Raw genomic sequence first — 14528 nt, 5'->3', positions numbered from 1 at the left:
TAGATTTAGTGTTATTGTGTTATCCATAGGTTTCATGTTTGGAGTGACGTCTCTGGTCCTTTGGAGTCTTTGTTGCCTTCTATCCACAGAGTCCCCATGAGGATCTCCCACAGAGCTAGTTTAGTGGTCATGAATTCCTTTAGTTTTTGTTATCTCTCTCTGCCCCTGCTTGCTCTCACTCTCAAAACTTTTTTAAAAAGAAATAGGTCATAGTTTCCATTAATACATTCTTCTGTCATCGGATTTGGCTACCCAACAACTCCTAAGGAATGTAACACTAAGCAATTAAGAGTTAATTCCCTCCCAGGAAGGTCCCTTACAGGAACCAGGAACCTGAGACTACACCCTTCTCTGGGGATTTAAAACAGCTGAGTACCTTCACAGGTGTAGCCCCTCCCACACCCTTCATCTGCTTTGTTCTCAAATCCTTTGTTGCCACTGTATTCATTTCATAATTTTCTGCCCTTTCATAGCCTACTTTTTCCACATCATTCACAAAAGGACAAGTAGACACACAAGCAACGATTTCTGGTCCTTATAAATGAAGTCCTTATAAGAATGTTGCCAATGGGGTGCCTGGGTGGCTCAGTTAGTTGAGCACCCAACTCTTGATTTCAGCTCAGGTCATGATCCCAGGCTCATGGGATGGAGCCCATGTCCAGCTCTACAGTGAGCCTGGAGACTGCTCATGATTTTCTCTCTCTCTGCCCCTTTCATCTTATTATTTAAAACAAAACAAAAAAAATGCTCTTATTTAAAACAAAAAAAATTTTTTTTAAAGAAGAATGCTGCCAACTTAAAATGTTAATGGAAGCCCTACTGTGCTGGTCTATTCAACCAGTCAGTCATGACCTGGTTCCTCTACTTGCCATCCTTACCTCTACAGTAATCCCCTAACCTCTAAGGGCTTCCCTGGAGTCTGTACTTCTTAGAACTAATCAAAGCAAAGTTCTATGGAGGGCCTTCTTGAGGATTACATTATAGAAACAAAAAACTTCCAATTGTTGCATTTAATAAATGTAATCTTTCATATATGTGGTTGTCAGCATCTTCTATAGTTTCCTTTTGGTTACTATCTTAAATTTGAGCTACTGAACATCTTGTTTATGGACTATCTTTCCAACTTGCTAAGATCATTATCACCTTACTCAACAAGCTCAATTTGGTAAACCCCCAAAATAAGTGACTGTGCCCAGGAGCCGATTTTACAGTCACCTAGCAGTAGTTCTAGCACACTAAAGTTAGCACCTGTGTCTTGCTAACCAGTTTTTACTTCAAAGCAATAATCAAAGGGTAGGGGTGTCAGAAGGTAAAGGAGGGTGAGTCAAGTATCCTCCAAGGTTAGAAGGCACTTTGGACCCAAAACGAAGCAAACCACTCCATACGGAGCTTAATTCAGGGTAACTTACTAATGGAGCGAGGGGGTGTGTGGAAATCTGGCAGACAAATGACCCAGGCAGCACACAGCTATTATCCACCCTTACTCTCCACGTCTGGACCTTAGCCCACAGATTGTATAGGGCGAGGGGCACTGTGGTAAGGTCAACAGGTAGCCATCTAAATTGACACCATCTGTGTACCAGAGGATCTCTACTAGTTAATGTGAAGTGAGGGCCTTCAGAGAGGCAGCCATCTCTACCAGTTATGTAAGGTGGGAGCTTCTGTGTACCAGCCATCTCTACTAATTTCTGGAGTCTTCTGTGTGCCACTTTAGAGATCAGAACTAGCCTTCCACATTCCAGTCGGAGCATACATTTAACCTCCATGGAACCTGAACACATAGCCCTGAGGGAGGTCATTAGACAAATAGGAACAAGATGGAAGACCAAAGATGGAGTCAGCGTTGTCAGCACTCTTACAAGGGGAAAGAAAGGTTTGGGGGTTTTAAGAGAAACACATAGGGGTGCTTGTGTGGCTCAGAGGGTTAAGCATCCAACTCTTGATTTTGGCTCAGGTCATGATCTCATGGTTGGTGGGTTCTAGTCCCATACCTGGCTCTGTGCTGACAGCGTTGAGCCTGTTCAGGATTCTCTTTCCCTCTTTCTGCCTCTTCCCTGCTCCTGCTCTTGCTTTCTCCCTCTCAAAAGAAATAAACTTTAAAAAAATTTTAAAGAAATATATGAAAAAGAATGTTTGAGGCTTTAATATTTCTAAGAAAAACCATAAACACAACATAACAGCTACTGAATGATTTTTGTTTTCTTTAGAGCAGCATCCAAAGGGGATCCGAAAGACTGCCCATGGACTCACCTGAATTGAATGGTATATGACACTGAGGTGCACACAGGTGAAGCTTTCATAGCAACTTGGTTCTATTAACCTAGCAGCATCTTACAGAAATAGGTAATAAAACTAGGGAGTCAACTGTGGCCGCTGGAGCTGGTTCATAGGTTGTTGATTCTCTTATTCTGAGAACGTGGAAGAATCATACTTCACCACCCATTCGAATTCAGGTTTGACATGTAACTGGCCAAAGAAATTTGAGCATAAGTAATATGCGTCTCTCTGTGCAGAAGCTTTAAGAGCCAGTGCATCAATTTACATTTTCCTTGATTTTCTATAATCATGGAAACATATTGTAAGATGGAGCCTCCATGTGGGGCCCCAGATGATAAAATGAGATCTCCTATGACCCACCAGGGGCTGACAGCATGACCGAGAAATAAGCTGATTACTCTAAGCCAGAGATTTTCATATTTGTTACGGCAGCATAGCCTGAACTTTTCTGATGCCATACTAAATTTTAAACCCCAATATGTAAGGCACAGTACTGTGCTACACTTGTGGGAAACTCAAATGCAGAAGTCAGGCAGGGTAGAAAGTAGTATTGCATTAAATGTATATGAGAATCAGAGAGACCAAACATAACCGTGCTTGGGTCATGGAATGAAGTATAAAATTCTAGTTTCCATTGATTGAAAACCGTCTAAAGCCTTGGAGTGAAACCCCTTTCTAAAGAAGAGGGGGGAGAGAAGTCAGCTTTCCATTGACAGATGATAGCATGAGCAGCAGTCAGCAAGGAAAACACAGGAAGACAGGAAGAAAGGAAGAAAGGAAGACAGGACAGGAGATAGCTGAGTGAGGGGGCAGCACGGATTGCAGGAATAGTCATAGGAAATAAGGTTGGAAATATAAGGTGCAATAGAGCATGACAGGCCTTGAATGCCTCACCCTAAAAATGTTAATAGCAACAATAATAAAAACCATTTTGTCCCAACACATTTTAGGGCATTACGTATATTACTCATTGGATTGTCACAATCACCTGCTGAGCTACTTGTTTCATCTGTAAAAGGGAAATTGTAAGAGGCTGGTATCCGTGGCTCACTGCTATGAGTCTTGCATCCAAGTGAGGCTCTCGGGAACACAACATCAATGTCCTAGAGGGGGATGAGCAAGTTCATCAACTCAGCCACCCCGATGATAGCAGCTGGACCCTAGACAATGACATGATGCTCGTCAAGCTCTTCTCTCCTGCAGCCCTCACTACCTGGGTGTCCTCCATACCTCCACCTGTGTAGCCACTGGCACCCAATGCCTTCTCTCTGGCTAGGGCAACACCTGGGCTCTGGAACCAACTACCCCGACCTGCTGCAGTGCCTGGACGCCACACTGCTGAGTCAGGCCCAGGGGGAAGCCTCCTACCCTGGGCAGATCATGAAGAACATGGTTTGCGCTGGCTTCCTCACGAGAGGCAAGGACTCCTGCCAGGGTGACTCTGGTGGCCCTGTGGTCTGCAATGGTGAGCTCCAGGAAATTGTCTTCTGGGACTATGGATGCACCCAGAAGAAGAAGCCGGGAGTCTACACCAAGGTGTGTGATTTTTGTAGACTGGACTAAGGAGACCATAGCTGCCAACAGCTAAAACCCCAATTCCCTCTACCATCACTATGCTAATAAAGTGAGCCTGTTAACAAAACAAAAAACAAAACAAACAAACAAAAAATACAGCAACATGCAGGTACAGTACACTGCCCAAAGTCACAAAGTGAGTAAATATCAGAATCAGGACTTGAACTCGGACAGGGTCTGTGATATTAACCACCACACTACATTTCCTGCCACCGACCTTAGACTAAGAGGTGAGGAGACCCATTTACACTTCAAGGAAAGGGAGTCCCACGATTAGTATCATGTTTCAGAAAGATTAGTTGTGTCACACATACGATGAATCAAAGAACACTGCTATGCAGGTAGAGATACCTTTTAGAAATCACCAAAACTAACCAGGTAAAAGACATTACGCCCCTGTATGAAGACAGGGACTAGTAACTATGAATCAGTAACTCAGAAAGTTGTATAGGGTCAGAACAACATGACTTTTGCCTATTTATGTGGGGGGGTGATACAGCTGGCTTCAAGTTCCTAGATATTCCTCTTGCTGAGAGAGTCTAATTCCCCTCTCATTAAATTTAGGCTTTCTTACAGACTCGCCTGACCCCATAGATTGTGGCAGAAATGACCCTACGTCCTGAGAAACCCTGAAGCTCCTTCCTGGCTCTCTTGCAAATGCTAGGAACCCTGAGTCACCTTGTAAGCACAAATGCCCAGCTAAGAGGCTTTGTCAGAAAGCCCCAACAGTACATGCAGAGGGCACAGCTGGGCCCAGCCTTCCAGCTCTCTATGCCTGGGTGCCAGGCATGTGAATCCAGCCATCTTGGACCCTGCAGACCGGCCACCAGGTGAATATCACCAAGTGACCCCAGCCGACACTGCATGGAACAGAAGCATTCCCCTAGCCAAACTATAGCAAATATCCTACCCATAAGCCCACGAGGTACAATGATGTCGGTATGTTAAGACCGTGTGTTTTAGAATGATTTCTTAACACTGGACTAGGTCACTGGAACATGGCATTGATTAAAGGAACCCTGAAATTCAACCATCTCTATTAAAATCACTGGCTGGTGTGCTCAACCCCTCACTTCCCTGAGTTAGAATCTGTGCACTGGCCCCAAGGACTGGTATTCTTAGCAAGTTCCACTACCCCAAGTGCTTCTTAGACTAAGGTTGGAGATTAGAATCAAAACCATCTACACAACAAAAATGGAGCCAAAAAGGCTGGTTCACCACAAAATGAGTGCTACATGAAAACTTCCATCGTTACCCATCTGCCCTGGCTCACTCCACTGCCATCCTCTGCCCAGGCTGCAGTATGAAGCATCTTGGAAGCTTTTAAATCGGCCAAATACTGAGCCCCAGCCCAAAGCAATTACTGGGAGCAGTGTTTAGGTGATTCTAATACGCAGCCAGTATTCTAATACTAAGAGCCTCTGGTTCACAGTTAACCATGAATACGTTATTGCTTTACAAGCAAAGAAAGTATAAAAACAAAAGCCTTCCTAGGTCTGGCTTGATTGCCCCAAACTCCAGAGATAACCTCCAGGTACCACCTGAGTAAAAGATAACATCAGAAAGAAGGGCAATTTCTCCTCCCAAGAAATCTAAAATGACTTTCGTGTGTATATCACTTCAGTCAAACATTTTTTAAATATATGAAGTAAATGTTTTCAGTTTCTCAGCATGTTTCAGGAAAGAGTGAAAACAGGAGTTGGAGGAGCAGACGTATATTTCTGCTTTCAACATCTCTATTGGAAAGACTGGATGTTAAACAGCTTTTAAAGGGAAAATTTCATTTTAAAGAACTTTAGTATTTGCACTGGGCACTCACCACCACATAGATTGTATCTTCTTCTTGTGCTGATATTAAAACTTTTTTTTTTCTGATATGAAGAATTCCGGAGTAAAATCTAAAGAATACTAATAGAGCTAAATACAAGATATCGAAATGACCTCCGCCCCTTTTGTAACAAAGCATTATCCTTGTCCAATTCTCGGTGGTGAGGAAAAGCACTCAGGATGTCAAAGGCACAAAGAATACACCTTTTTCTATAAAACAAATGCTCTGTCTCAACACTGTTAATATTCAGAGATTAGAAAATGAGGTCAGTAATGACAAACGCAATCGTGTCACCCTCGTCAGCCGGTGCTATTACGTGTAAGTGGAAATAACCAAACAGTCTTCAATAAATATTGATTACTCATCCAGCAAACATACCTACTATGTGCCAGGTGGTAGCAGATCAGGCGAAAGGAAATCTCCCCAGGATTTACCCCAAAGAGGGCTGCCTGAACCTGACAAAATCATTCCAGTCTGTGCCCAGGTGAACTCCCCTGGAAAGGCGTGTCACTGTTTTCTGAAGGGGAAACTAAGGCAGAAAATGAACAAAGCTCTTTCACACCAACACGGAGTGCAACTCAAGGGCGGAAGTGTTTTTCCAACACTCCTGTTGGATTTTGCACTGCATTCTTCACATTCTTGGGTGTGCCGAGTCCCCTTTGGAATTAGCCAAAAGCACTGGTGTGAGGAGTGAATCAGCGTAGTTTATAAGGCAGAATTAGCAAGATGTACTTACCAGGCATTAAGGTTCTACATTTTTATAACAGATGGTTATTAGGACAATGAAAAATGCCTTGTGGCCTGCTTTAAAGAAAAACACTGACGTTAGGAGGAGAAATTTTCAGTGTTTTCATTATCTGTTCTTGATGGTCCTTAGGGATCCAAACAGTTCACACAGACTTTGCAGATCGCTTTACTTCTCAGGCTTAATGTGCCCCAGCAGAGAAATTAACAAACAATAACCACCGAAATTCGTTTTAGGAGGATTTCTGAAGTAATACTGGTAAATTAATCGAGACCCACAAATTATTTCAACCACAGCTAAAACACTGTATTTCTAAAACAAAATGTGCCATTAGACAGCCAGATCCAGAAAAATCAAGAAAACTCTCAGAGGTTGACAGACAGCACATTTAATAAAATAGGAGTTATAAAGGCGTAAGAGGAAATTAACTCAAATGCCTCAGGTTATGTGATAAGGACTCAGTATTTTCAACTTTTCTGACTTTAAAGACTTTTCTGCTGCACTTCCTTGTTCCTGTGCTGAGCAAGAAGCTCTTTATTGACCACTTTCAAAGATAAATAAGTGAGCACAGAGCTATATAATTTAGAGAACTAAATACGCTCTCCTTAGAGTTTCGGAGGATGCTATTAACCTAGCATCAGTAATAAATGTCCTCTTAACTGTTATTCTCATAAGTAGAGAGGGATTTATAACTATCCTGGCTCTATAGCTTGATTCAAAATATTTACTGAGCATCTGCTAAGAGTAAACCACAGCATTGGTCAACATGGCAATACAAAGTGTTATAAAGATAGCTCTTTACCATTCCCAATATAGCTGGGGAAACAGAAAATAAAATCCAAATCACCAAAGGAGTGGTTGAGAGATGCTTTTTCAACTTCTAACTTTCATGTGATATGCCATCTTCTAACCAGAGTAAGAAGTTTAAAGATTTCTGGGTTGTTGTTTTTTTAATCTTTGTATCTCACCTGCTCACACCAACTCTCAGCACAGAGATGTTCACACAAGAGCCCAAAAAGGATTGATTTCACTTGGTCTCCCTTTTGAATAGTTGGCTACATAGTGGTGAGAGTTGGCCCTAAAGTCTGTGCCAATGAGAAACAACCAGGCCACAAAGTGCAGATTAAAATCCAACATTATGACCTCCACTGACATTTTTACCATTCACAAGTCAGAAATGGTGTGTATACAACTAATTCTAACATTCCACCTTCCTTGGAACTCATTACCAGATTCTCGCAGTTTCTTTCTGCTACTATTTAAGGAAATTCTTAGGCAGGGTTTGTAGACAGGGAGTAGAACAGGAGATTGCAAACTAAGTCAAGATAAAGTGAGTATATTCAGCTTGGAGGGGCATACCTAAGACGGACAGGAAAAGCTTGTCCTACGAAGTTAACAATGAAACATCTGACCTTTGCATTACTTAGCAGATTTACAAAATGTTTCCACAAGCAAGATCTCATTCATTCTGTCCACATGACAAAATTTGTGTCCCCCTTGTACAAAACAGAACTGTAAGGCTGAAGGAGTAAACGGCAGGCGGCAGAGCTGAAGAACAAATCCAGATTTCGTACCAAGGCGGTGCTATTTGCTTAAGACCAGAAATAACTCACCCTCAAAGAGGGGATCAAAACAAATGATCTCCGGTTTGAGCTTCTCCCTGACCTAGAATTGCCGTATTAAAAAAAAAGAAAGAAAAAAAAAAAAGGTAGCAACTAACTGTATACCACCTCTAGTAGGGCCAGAAAGACAAATAGCTTAGATCAACTCAATTGTAATTAGCTAAACAAAGGACAAATCATCCATAAATTTCTAAAATTCCTTAAGAAGATACATGTCATCCATGTGAATAATTTAGATGAAGTCTTGCCTTGGAACCACTCAGGATCACTTCCAGAACTTGTCTTTTAATCCTACGGTGACCGCAGAAATAGGTAATTCTTCATCTCAATTTGAAAAACAGCATCCCTAGGATAATAGTGACAATCATTTTCAGCAAGTTTCTTAGACCTAAATGAAGCAGGTCCTGAGCTGCTTAAGTTTTACATTATGATTTATTCTTGTAAGAGGAGATCTCTATATTAAAGCGCTGGTTCCTGATTTGCAAAGGAATTCATCTGGAGGAGACTATTTATTGAAAAAAAATCGTTCACATATAAGAATTCAAAATTCATATCACATATCATAATCATTCTTCAATTAATCAAATTTGATGAGGAATTCTAATAACGTTTCACTGTTAAGTTTTTTATATATTAAAAAACAATATAGCAATCACCGTCTAATGTGTAAGACCTAACCACTGCACAGATGATGTTCTAAATTTGAACTTGAAAGGAAAACCCATCAGCGTGCCTGCTTGATTTCTTTAATCTATTCATGTAGGTTAATTACCTGACACTCATTAAGATGACTCTGAGCTTCTTTAAATTTCTGACCATATTAACCTCTCCAACTAATCCTTATTAGAAAAATATTAAAGAGTGTTCATTGCTATTACAAATTGAATTTGAAATGATGAAACAATTATCAAATAAATGGAGTAGAAAACGAGGTTATATGCATGAGAAGATTCAATGCATCAAACATTTTACCTCCATTATTATAAAATAAAGGTCTTAAGGTCTATATCCAGGAAATGTGCTTAAAGATCAGTCCTTGAAAGAAATCTCTCCACTCCACTCTTAGTCTACCTATGGGGGGACAAACAAAAACTTCAAGTTCGTTATTAACAGAATTATTCAGGAAAAAAAATCTTATTTTTTTATGTTATTTTAAACCAAACAATTGGACAAAAAGATTCAACTATCTAGCTCAGTGAGTCTATATAAAACAATCACTTAATATTATGAGTCTCACATACCCTATCATTCATTTTGCAAATAAAATGATGCAGACCTATAAAGTACTGGTCAACATCACAAAAGCATGAACTATGAATGGGTGTTACTACTAAAGACTGAAAACTCATCACTTCAGTTCTAGGACAAAAAAGAAAATACAAAGACATTTCCTCTACAGACAAATTTCATTTAAAAGTTGCCCTATGCCCTTCATCAGACAATGTACCATACTCCACATGTTTTTGCTTTAAGATATTATGGATAGTGTTAGCAGTGATATTTTGTAAATGTTCACTTAAGCTATACTAGAACTACAGGGCAAAAGAGCTACAAAAGTCTATATTCAGGCAACCGAGTGAAGCAAATGGGAGAATTGGGAGAAGGAACTTAAGGGAAAAGGAGGGAAAAATTGCAAGGCATATTTACCACAAATGACAAGGGATTAAAATCCTTAATATAGAAAGAGTTCTCCCAAAAAGTGTCTATTGTCCATTTTTTTCTTTCAAACTATCAATAGCAAGAGCCAAAGGCAAAACACACACAGCAGAAATTAACTTCCTTAGTACTGTTTTTTTTTTCAAAGATTTTTTTTAAGTAATGTCTATACCCAACATGGGGCTCAAACCCACAAACCTTGAGATCAAGAGTCACATGCTCTACCGAGTGGGCCAGCCAGGTACCCCAGTACTGCTTTCTTAAATGGCAAAATGTTCACCCCTTCATATTAACAAAAGTGAAAAAGGTGCATCCGCAAGCATGGTTGTAATCAGAACTCATCGGATTTCTTACTAAAGTCTGTAGGAAGACTGTACCAAAGTTTCACAAACATACACATCTATTGATTCAGGAGTTCCAATTTAAGGAATCAGTCTAAGGAAATAACGAAGGTTATTCAAAAAAATTTGAGAGACAGATGTTCACAACAGCACTGTTCATCACTGTGAAAAATCTAACAACCTGAATATCCAACAATGGTATACTGCTGAAATGTGTGATATATGCATATATATTATGTGAACACACATATGCACACATACACATTTTTTTAAATATGAAATTTATTGTCAAATCGGTTTCCATACAACACCCAGTGCTCAACCCAACAGGTGCCCTCCTCAATACACATCACCCACCCTCCCCTCCCTCCCACCCCCCATCAACCGTCAGTTCTCAGTTTTTTGTTTTTGTTTTTTTTTTGTTGTTGTTGTCCTCAGTTTTTAAGAGTCTCTTATGTTTTGGCTCCCTTCCTCTCTAACTCTTTTTTTTTTTTTTTCCTTCCCCTACCCCATGGTTTTCTGTTAAGTTTCTCAGGATCTACATAAGAGTGAAAACGTATGGTATCTGTCTTTCTCTGTATGACATATTTCACTTAGCATAACACTCTCCAGTTCCATCCACATTGCTACAAAAGGCCCTATTTCATTCTTTCTCATTGGCACGTAGTAGTCCATTGTGTATATAAACCACAATTTATCCATTCATCAGCTGATGGACATTTAGGCTCTTTCCATAATTTGGCTATTGTTGAAAGTGCTGCTATAAACATTGGGGTACAAGTGCCCCTATGCATCAGCACTCCTGTATCCCTTGGGTCAATTCCTGGCAGTGCTATTACCGGGTCATAGGGTATATCTATTTTTTAATTTTTTGAGGAAATGCCACACTGTTTTCCAGAGTGGCTGCACCAGTTTGCATTCCCACCAACAGTGCAAGAGGGTTCCCGTTTCTCCACATCCTCACCAGCATCTATAGTCTCCTGAGTTGTTCATTCTAGCCACTCTGACTGCAGTGAGGGGGTATCTGAGTGTGGTTTTGATTTGTATTTCCCTGATGAGGAGTGATGTTGAGAATCTTTTCATGTGCCTGTTGGCCATCTGGATGTCTTCTTTTAAAAAAAAATTTTTTTTAACGTTTATTTATTTTTGAGACAGAGCATGAATGGGGGAGGGTCAGAGAGAGAGGGAGACACAGAATCTGAAACAGGCTCTAGGCTCTGAGCTGTCAGCACAGAGCCTGACACGGGGCTTGAACTCACGGACCACGAGATCATGACCTGAGCCGAAGTCGGACGCTTAACCGACTGAGCCACCCAGGCGCCCCTGGATGTCTTCTTTAGAGAAGTATCTATTCCTGTTTTCTGCCCATTTCTTCCCTGGATTATTTGTTTTTCGGGTGTGGAGTTTGGTGAGCTCTTTATAGATTTTGGATACTAGCCCTTTGCCGATATGTCATTTGCAAATATCTTTTCCCATTCTGTTGGTTGCCTTTTAGTTTTGTTGATTGTTTCCTTTGCAGTGCAGAAGCTTTTTATCTTGATGAGGCCCCAATATAGTTCATTTTTGCTTTTAATTCCCTTGCCTTTGGGGATGTGTCAAGTAAGAAATTGCTGCAGCTGAGGTCAGAGAGGTTTTTTTCCTGCTTTCTCCTCTAGGGTTTTGATGGTTTCCTGTCTCACATTCAGGTCCTTTATCCATTTCGAGTTTATTTTTGTGAATGGTGTAAGAAAGTGGTCTAGTTTCATTCTGCTGCATGTTGCTGTCCAGTTCTCCCAGCACCATTTGTTAAAGAGACTGTCTTTTTTCCATTGGATATTCTTTCCAGCTTTGTCAAAGATTAGTTGGCCATACGTTTGTGGGTCTAATTCTGGGGTTTCTATTCTATTCCGTTGGTCTATGTGTCTGGTTTTGTGCCAATACCATGCTGTCTTGATGATTACAGCTTTGTAGTAGAGGCTAAAGTCTGGGATTGTGATGCCTCCCGCTTTGGTCTTCTTCTTCAATATTACTTTGGCTATTCAGGGTCTTTTGTGGTTCCATACAAATTTTAGGGGTGCTTGTTCTAGCTTCGAGAAGAATGCTGGTGCAATCTTGATTGGGATTGTATTCAGTGTGTAGAAAGCTTTGGGTAGTATTGACATTTTAACACATACACGTTTTTAATTTACCTCTTATACAAATTCTGTGTGCCAGGTACTAGCACACAGGTACTAGCACACACTCCTAGCATTTTACAAATGTTAATTCATTTATTCCTCATAACAACTCCATTATATGGGCATTATCATTATCCTCGTGCCAGAGATGAGGCAATTAAAGCAGGAGGCTAAATACCATTCCCCAAGTTACACAGCTAGTAAGTAGAAGAGCTGAGATTTGAAGCCAGGCAATCTAGCTCCATAGGACATACACAGCCACATAGAAACATATTATCTCTTATAGTGGAATTATAAGACTATAAATAGAAATATTTTATGTATCTATGTTTTAATTTTCCAACTTGATCATGTATTATTCTTACAAGAAGAAATTCGTTTTAATGCACAGAGTAACTCAGGAAATAGGGAAGGATAGGAAATGTGAAGTCCAAATCATCAAGATAGACATGGGAGTGGAGGCTTCAAAAACAGAACGGAATGAATCTAAGACAAAAGCAGGAGGCCCAGATCTGAGCTTAATTTTTTATCTGGTCGTCTTAATTGGTCAATGTCAAATACTTTGGGAAAGGTATTCATTTGAAGCTCTATTTCCCAAAGGCTCTTATTATACATAACAGTAATTATTCTGTGGGACACTAATAGATAGCAAGGTACCACAATCACATGGTTTTATACACCAGATTAAACAAAGGTAAAAAATGATTCCTTTGCCGCAAAATATATTCAAACCTTCAGTGACTCTACCAGAGACTAACATTTCCCAACTTATTTGTCCGTGAAATTATTTTCCAAAGATCTCTTCCTAATACCAAGGCTGTATGAAGCCCACTCTGGAAAAACCTGGATTGGAATACGTCCACTCATTCATTCCAACAATTACCAAGTGCGTATAACGCGGCAGGCTCTCCTTCGCACAGCGATGCAAGCTGCCAACAGGGAAGACCACTTCTAGGCCCAGCTCACCACTCACCGGCCCTTGTAAGACTGTTTACTCAGAGTAGAAGAGGGTCAATATCACCTGTTCCCCTGCTCTAACGGAAATGTAATGAGTTTGCAAAGCACATTCCCACATGTTAGCAGTATAATCCTATGCAAACAACTACCTCCTCTCCACTCTCCAGGGCTAGGTTGCCATCACTGGTACATCACCGTTTCCAACACCTTGGCTGGAGAGACAGGTGGGATTAAAAAGAATAGTTTCAGGGGAACTCTGACCAACAAATACAAAGGCATCCACACCCGGAGACTTTTAAGGGGCTGCACCAATTAGTGAGAACTCATCCGTGGGAACCTCTTATTTATCAGAGAGGCATCATTGGTTCAGATCTCTACCACAAAAAAACCTGCCTCAGCCCCTGGCACTTGAGAAAAATTATTCTGTTCTCATCAAGGAGTTGTGGAGGCACTACACAGTAGCATGGAATAGGGTCCTCTTCACAGATCCTGAGCACCACCAAAACCAAGCCAATGAATTAGGCAGGTTAATTTCCCATACCCAATTCTCCAGCCAGCTTAATTCCTTAAAAGCCTGAAATTGCTGCCTTTACACACATATAAATATAAACCACAAATACAAATGTTCTCTGCAATTGTATTTCTTGCTAAGCTTCGCTTACTTGAAAGATTATTTGGAGGGTGTTCTGTGTTTTCGTACGTGCTGAGGGTTTTTTGCAACTAACACTCTGTATGCTTTTCCACCAGGCAAACAAACCTCTAATCCTCTAAAGCCAGCAAATGGCAGACCCCTTTATGAGCAGCAGGATTCATCCTTGAACATGGAAGTCAAATAACCATTCCATTGTCTTTTTGCTAAACTACTCAAAAAATAGGTATGTGTCACCCATTCTTTGTTTCCAGACTGGCAAAATAAAAGGGATCTAAAAAGTTACTTGGAAAATAATGTCCCATAAGGTTCCATTACCACCCAGGAAGCCCTGCTCCAAGACTCTCAGCATCCCTACAAAGGTAAAACAAGTAGGAACAAAAGACATATAAAAAGAATAAAAGATGGTTGATGATTTAAAGGGCTGGGTGATAAATACACGATTGCAAAGTGTTTCACAATAAAGTTTTTTTTAATGAAAAAGAAGGAAACAATGGCCATTAGACAACAAAAACCAAGGATATTATATTCCTTTATCTGACTTAATAATTCTAAATGGATTTATGAAACGCATTCTCTATCAAAAACCATGACAAGACTCCCAGTGCTATATTGTTTTTATTTGTCATTATACGCAGTAGACAGAGCTCCATGGCAAGAGAATACATGTTCTTACAGCACCTAGCACCACAGCACCTGCAAATAATCAGTTGCAAAAAAAA

At 40.5% G+C, this 14528-nt stretch overlaps 1 protein-coding gene and 1 pseudogene across 8 annotated transcripts in view; one reads left to right on the top strand and one right to left on the bottom strand.

Moving 5' to 3' along the window:
* PARD3B (par-3 family cell polarity regulator beta) overlaps positions 1 to 14528 on the bottom strand; it is a 997127-nt gene that overhangs the window by 928342 nt on the left and 54257 nt on the right. The window lies entirely within an intron of this gene.
* Positions 3283 to 3865, top strand: LOC106976689 (anionic trypsin-like; annotated as a pseudogene).

The sequence above is a fragment of the Acinonyx jubatus genome, chromosome C1 (genome assembly GCF_027475565.1).
Source record: "Acinonyx jubatus isolate Ajub_Pintada_27869175 chromosome C1, VMU_Ajub_asm_v1.0, whole genome shotgun sequence".
NCBI lineage: Eukaryota > Metazoa > Chordata > Mammalia > Carnivora > Felidae > Acinonyx > Acinonyx jubatus.
The sequence above is the reverse complement of the archived record's forward strand: the minus strand, read 5'-3'. Positions and strand labels throughout refer to the sequence as shown.